The sequence below is a fragment of the Vespa crabro genome, chromosome 17 (genome assembly GCF_910589235.1).
Source record: "Vespa crabro chromosome 17, iyVesCrab1.2, whole genome shotgun sequence".
In the NCBI taxonomy this organism is placed as follows: domain Eukaryota; kingdom Metazoa; phylum Arthropoda; class Insecta; order Hymenoptera; family Vespidae; genus Vespa; species Vespa crabro.
This window is the reverse complement of record NC_060971.1, coordinates 3,434,070-3,440,810: the sequence shown is the minus strand read 5'-3', so window position 1 is coordinate 3,440,810 and position 6,741 is coordinate 3,434,070. Positions and strand designations below refer to the sequence as shown.

Here is a 6,741-nt window from a genome sequence, read left to right as displayed (position 1 = left end):
CGTCGATCCTTTTTAAAATGAGGTTAATCGAAAACATTTTGGAACTCCCTTGTTACTCGCAGCACGTAACTCGTGCCACGCACGATGGAAGGGATAGTAGAGCGTTGAAATATCGCGAACGAGCCGTGGTCGGTTTTCGCAACTTTTCAGATCATTTCTCTTCAGTACTCTCTTATTTTCATGTTGTCAAGAACCATGCCAAATTGCGAATCGATGTCACATTGACCTCTGAAATATTACATCGCCTAAGAGAGGAATACCCTTCGATAAAGCATAATGAGATCACGAGGAAGCGACAGCTGTTTCAATCTTCCTTTTTTTTTCTTTTCTTTTTTTCTTTTTTTTTTCTTTCTTTCTTTCTTTCCGATGGGGTGGCTTGTTACGAACGAACGAACGAACGAACGAACGAACGAACGAACGAAAGAACACCCCCGTCCACTCCTTCTCATCTGACTCACCCTTCTTCTCACCAACGTCATATCGGAGCGTAGTAATTAAACGTGCTACCTTTCGTCTTCTTGATTACATTTTTACAATCTGCAAATTACGATCGCAAGTATGATCGGAGAGACGTTCGTCATTAATTCTTATATATCTTCGTGTATTCTTTTTAATTTTTTTTAATATTTTTCTTTTTTAATATATATAATATATATATATATATATATATATATATATATATATATATCCTTTGATATCCTTTTTTTAATATATGTATCGTGATCTATTTTTTTCGTAATATGTATATATATATGTATGTAGGATGTGAGATAAAATGAACACTTTGATCTCAGTTTATTTCTTTTTCTTCAGTTTCATTCGCAAATAAAAACGATTAAATACAGCCACGTGCGTGAAATAATACGGAAACGTGGCCGAGCACGCGTACATTTTTACGAAAGGGAAAAGACAAAGTGACATTTTATTTCGCGACGTGACATGCTGGAATGAAATTACATGAAATTAGTACGGTTTAATTCACAGAACTTGGCACAAACGCTCGGCTTCGTTTATAGCTGCTTTGCAACTTCTGTAATTAAAATGTCGTATATTACGATACAAAAAACGATAGAGATGCATAAGTTTTCATAATGAGACAACTGATACTGAAACTTTATTATTCATCTAACTTGTTATGCGAGTTAGCGATATTCAATATTATACCTTCTTTTTCTATATAATTGTCAGCTTTAAGTAGATCAAATCGGAAGAGTAACAAATTAAAGCTCTCGACAGTCCATTGGTAATTATGACAAAATTTTTAATTAAAAAGGAAAAAAGAAAAAAAATTTTAATAATAAAAATTTTCTTTATCGTACGCGGAACAATTTATCGCGTATTCATTTTAAAAGATAAATAAAAGACATGATGGCGCGATCACGAGTACGTCCCACGTAGTGTAAGGAAAATTTATATTTGAGGTGCCACTCTGCGAATTCGTAGGGAAGCTCTTTATTCAAAGTTTCCCGCCGGGAAAATGTTTTTCATACGAACAGTGCTGTCATCTCTGCGTCGATTCTGTTAAAACAATTTTCCTACATACGATCTAACAGTAGATTTCCATGAGTGCTGCCATCTTTCGCAGCAATAGAGAAATCATTATAGAATATCCTTGCAGTAGGGTTTAAAAAATTGTTTGTCGATTACTAAAACACGGCCGACATTGCAGGGTCCTCTTTCACCTTCTTTGTAACATTGACCATTTCCTAGCCACAAAATCATGTTATCCGAACATTTGTCGGCTCGTCTTATATAATCCGCTTGGTCGGGAAAGTAGAAAAGATCTGAATTGATCATACGACTTTTACCGACGGTCGATCTTGGCACAAGACAAAACAGAAACAAAAATATCAACATTATCCTGATATCCATCATTTTCAAATGTCCTTCCTTCGACTTGGTAGTAGAAACTCCGACTTTTTCTCGTTCTAAAAAAAAAAAAAATAAAAAGAAAAAGAAAAAGAAAAAAAAGAGCAAAAAGAAGAAATTAAATACATACAAATATATTTTTTAAAGCACGTTCTTCGAAGATTTCAGATAAATTAAAAAATTTAAACGAAGTGAATTTTTAAGCGAATTCAATACTTTTTTTCGCAAATGTCAAAAGTCAATCAGAAGGAGAATTTTTTCTCCCGACGCTAGTTAATATCTTTCTTCCTATTTTTTTTTTTTTTCTCCTGTTTTTTCTTTTTATAACTATTTTTTATAATTGTATTTTATATTCAATAAAAGCGTACATATGTTATGATAATAATTTCCCGTCGTTTGGTTCATTGGAAAGATTTAAACACGTTTTAGACGAATGGAAATATGAACCAAACGATATATGAAAACCTTCTTAAGGATTCATTCGTGTATCTCCTCTGCTTTCGGTACATTTTCCAAGTTGTCAAATACATCGAATATTGAAAGGAAGCCGCACAATATCTAAGATTTTTGATATCCGAGCTTCAATACAACAGCTCTTGCAAATAGATACGGATTTGATCGATCGACTATACGCGTCCAATGCAAAAGCGCATACTATTATGGTTACATCATTCACGTTCCAAATAACCGGATTTACGAAAGTTAATACGTTCGTACATTTAAATTTCAACATGAAAATATAATATCTCATATTATTATTCGTTTCTAAACACACAATACTTGCGAGCAATTTAATTGATATGGTGTTGTTTAAAAAAAAGAAAAAAGAATAAATGAAGAAAAAAAAAAAAAAAGAAAAGAAACGACGAAAAGTTTATTCAAATAATTTTCTTCGTTAAATGCAACATACCGTGACAATGTGTCTTCCATCGATCATAAAATATACGATAAAAATCAATTCTCGTGCTAAGAAATATCAATTTAAACAAGAATATCATATACGATGAGAAATCTATTGTATGAATTTCATTATTAATTATAAACTTGGTATAAATAAAATCATATCGAGTTCTTGAAAATTTCAATGCAAACCATAAGAGAAAGAGAAAAGGAAAAAAGAAGAGAAGGAAAGAGAGAGAGAGAGAGAGAGAGAGAGAGAAGAGGGGAAAGGGTTGAAGGAAAAACAAGGTGTTTGTTTCAACGCTATCGCGTTACGTGAGATTATACGACGAAGGTAGGTCCAAAGGGAAAACGAGTAGAAGAGGAGGATCGAGCGATTCAGCTGCGGAAAGTTTCGATTTAATTTTCCGTCGGGGGACAAAATTGCTCAGCTACTGCATTTCGAGAAATGCAAAGAAAATAGAGAGAAAGAAAGGGAAAAAGAGGGAGAGAGAAAAAGAGAGAGAGAGAAAGAGAGAGAAAGAGAGAGAGAGAGAGAGAGAGAGAGAGAGAGAATAAGAGAGTTCGTGCGTTTCATTTCGGGGCTTCGGTGCGTTTCATATCGTATTTCGTAGTTCGACGATGAACGCGAGAAACCTTCTAAAGTTTTGTAAAAGACGGAAACTGCGTTTCCACTTGCAATCGTCTTCACGATAACGATCACATGGAATATAATTTTAATAAGAAAGAGAAAGAGATAGATAAATAGAGAGAGAGAGAGAGAGAGAGAGAGAGAGAGAGAGAGTAAGAAAGGGAGAGAGAAGAAAAGTAAATATATGTTTGCTTTGATAAAGTACATCCAACGAGAAATGAATATTGAGCCGAAGAATGGAAGATTTACTAAAGATGAAGTATCGTTCGTATTATTATTATTGTTAATGAAAACTCCAGACGATCGAGCTCGTTAATGAGTATCGCGCGTCGGGAAAATGGAAAACTATAAAAAGGGATGGGGGTTGCCGAGGGAAGGGGGCAGAAACAAGGAAGAAAGAATAAGAAAAAGGAAAGAAAAAGATAATGAAAAATATACTGCAACGAGAGATATAAAAGTTCGATCGATTCTATTCGAAGAACGAAAGAAAAAAAGTTTATAGTGAAGTATTAATGATAACGGGTAATTATGTGTAATGTACAAGAAAAAAAAAAAAAAAAAGAGAGAAAAAAAGAAAAAAAAAGAAAAAAAAAATAAAATAAAGAGAAAAAAGAAAGAAAGAAATATGATAACGATAATAACAAATAAAAGTAAAATCGAAGAGTTCGCGAAATAAATAACGAGGAATAGGCATTGTTATGTCAGCTGGTTAAAAATGATAGTATCGAAGAAATAGATAGGAAGGAAATGAAGAGAAAATGAGAGAAAGGAGGAGAGAGAATTGAAAGAAAAAAAGAAAAAAAAAGAAAAAAGAAAAAAAAAGAGAAAAGAGAAATAAAAAAAAAGACTCGTCGTACGATCTTTCGCGCAGCCCTCTTGAAACTGTCTGCGAATCAATTAGTGCACATGACGACATTAATAAAAAGAGATAACAAAAATTCAAAACGCATATATATATATATATGTATGTGTGTATGTATGTATGTATGTATGCATTTATGTGTATATAGAAACGTTCGTCATTCTATTTTTCACGTCGGATTATTATCATTGTGTGCGTGTATGTCTCAACGACGAGACAACGAAGCTAGGGTATTAATTACTGTCGAGCAACGTCCACTTGAAATGACTCGTAACAGACACGCGTACTAATATACATATATAATACTAACTTATCTATCTATGTTGCTTATAATTTCATTCGTTCCAATGATATCAAACATCAGATTCTATAGATTCTTATTACTATACCGGGGATCTTTGTATTTTTACATTATATATTTATCTCTAACGAATATAAATATCGAATAAAGATTACAACATAGATAATATCGTTTATCTCGGCAATACCACTTAACATTCCGGGAGACGCTATAGTATGAAAATTTTCCAGATGAGATTATGATCGTCGAAAAGTTAAATTTATTATTCGCGCCTTCGGGCATTTCGCGGGTATGCCCTTTTGCACGTAATTAAGCGCGTACGAAAAGGAGCCTCGAGAAGAAGAAGAAGAAGAAGAAGAAGAAGAAGAACATCTTGAAAATCGCGTCGAAAGTTTCCTCGAAAATACGTCACGCATTATCTCTTCGTGAGCAAGAAAGTAAACTCGCAGGTCGGTCGGTCGGTCGGTCGGTCGATCTCTCTCTCTCTCTCTCTCTCTCTCACTCTCTTTATCTCTCTCTTTCTCTTTCTCTTTCTCTCTCCTTCTCTCTTTACGGTATATCTTCTTCCCCTAGGTAAGAAACTCTCCGTAATTCCGGAAGAAAGTTTTCGACTTTCCCAAGCACACCGCGATACAGTGACCGAAGCTTTAAAGAGATAACAAGCATCGCACTCCGATTCTGTTATCTTACTTTCGAATTTATCGTTCACAAGTAACATTTAATCCTGGCTGGTGCTTTCTTGTCATGTCTATTTAAGAAAACCCATCCCCTATACTTTTCCCACCATTTACCTTTTACTTTACATCTTCATATACATAACTAACGAGAGAAATTTCAAAAGTGAAGGAACGACGTACTTGAAAAATTCAATAAATCAGAATGCTAAAACGACCTTTTTTAATTTATTTTATCGCTTTTTGTTTTCTATTTAATTGTCATTTCATTTAATACCATAATACAATGTAATCAACGTAATTTCAAAATCATGGAAAGAGAGAGAGAGAGAGAGAGAGAGAGAGAAAATTATTAATTATAAATCCACGACCAGTTTCACAATCATTTATTTAGACTTGTCGAAAATAGTATTATTAAAAATGAGATATATGGCACGACGTAATATTAAATAATAGAACAATTATAATGCTCAATAGTATATACGAAAAAACGAAAAGTGTGAAAATGTAGGAGGAAGTGAGAGGTGAAGGTTGGTTAATAGAGGGGAGAAATAAAAAAAAAAAAGTCGATGTTATAGAATAAGCGCGGAAAGAAATTTTGACTTTTGCACGCTCTATAACCTTCTCGTTAAATATTACATGCAATTACTATCTGTGAGTCTGATAAAACATTCATTAAATATTTTCACAGGAATAAAAACGATATTTAAACCGAATGATTGCCAGCGAGTTAATATTTACTTATATAAAAATGAAATAACAACGAACGATCACGTTCGCGTAATATAAACTTACGATTTTACGCTCTTTCTTTCCTTTCCTTTTTTCTTTTTTTCTCTCTCTCTCTCTCTCTCTCTCTCTCTCTTTTTTGTTCTCTTTTTCGTTCCTCTTTTCTCTCTTCTTTTTCTTTCTATATCTTATTTTCTTGTATTATTCATCGATGTCGTTCGAACGAGAGTAAACGACACACTTTTCTTTTTTTTTTTTTTCTTATTTTTTCTTTTTTTTTTTCCTTCCTCTCGACGTATTGCTGCTTATTTACTTCCTTTTGCTTCCTTTAGAATCGCCGTCACGACAAATCAGATTTTCAAGGTATCACGCGAGAGAAGTAAAATAATGTAAACGAGATAATCGAAACAGGTGCGCACGTTCGGAACGACGTTTGCGAGTCGACTGAAAACGTCGAGTAGATATCGAAAGTTTAATCTTCGAAGATTCTCTCTTTCTCTCTCTCTCTCTTTGTATCTCTCTCTCTCTCTCTCACACACACACACACACTCTGTTTCTCTCTTTCGTCTCTGCTATTCGTCTGTGTCTCGTTTCGCAAGAGCTTACCTGGCTTCTTAGGAAGAAGTGGGAGAGTTAGCAAGAGATAGAAAGAGAATGAGAGAGAGAGAGAGAGAGAGAGAGAGAGAGAGAGAACGTAGTTTCTCCTTTTCCTTCTTTCTTTCCTCCTATCTTGAAAGAATACTCTCATTGATCTTATTGTTAGTCTCTATCCGTG

The 6,741-nt window shown here is 34.0% G+C and overlaps 1 long non-coding RNA gene across 1 annotated transcript; it reads right to left on the bottom strand.

Moving 5' to 3' along the window:
* Window positions 1-1,083: 1,083 nt before the first annotated feature.
* On the bottom strand, window positions 1,084-6,400 carry LOC124430133. Its single transcript, XR_006943674.1, has 2 exons — window positions 6,033-6,400; window positions 1,084-1,928 (listed from the first exon to the last, which is right to left on the bottom strand). It is a non-coding gene; the product is annotated as an uncharacterized LOC124430133 (long non-coding RNA).
* Window positions 6,401-6,741: the final 341 nt, after the last annotated feature.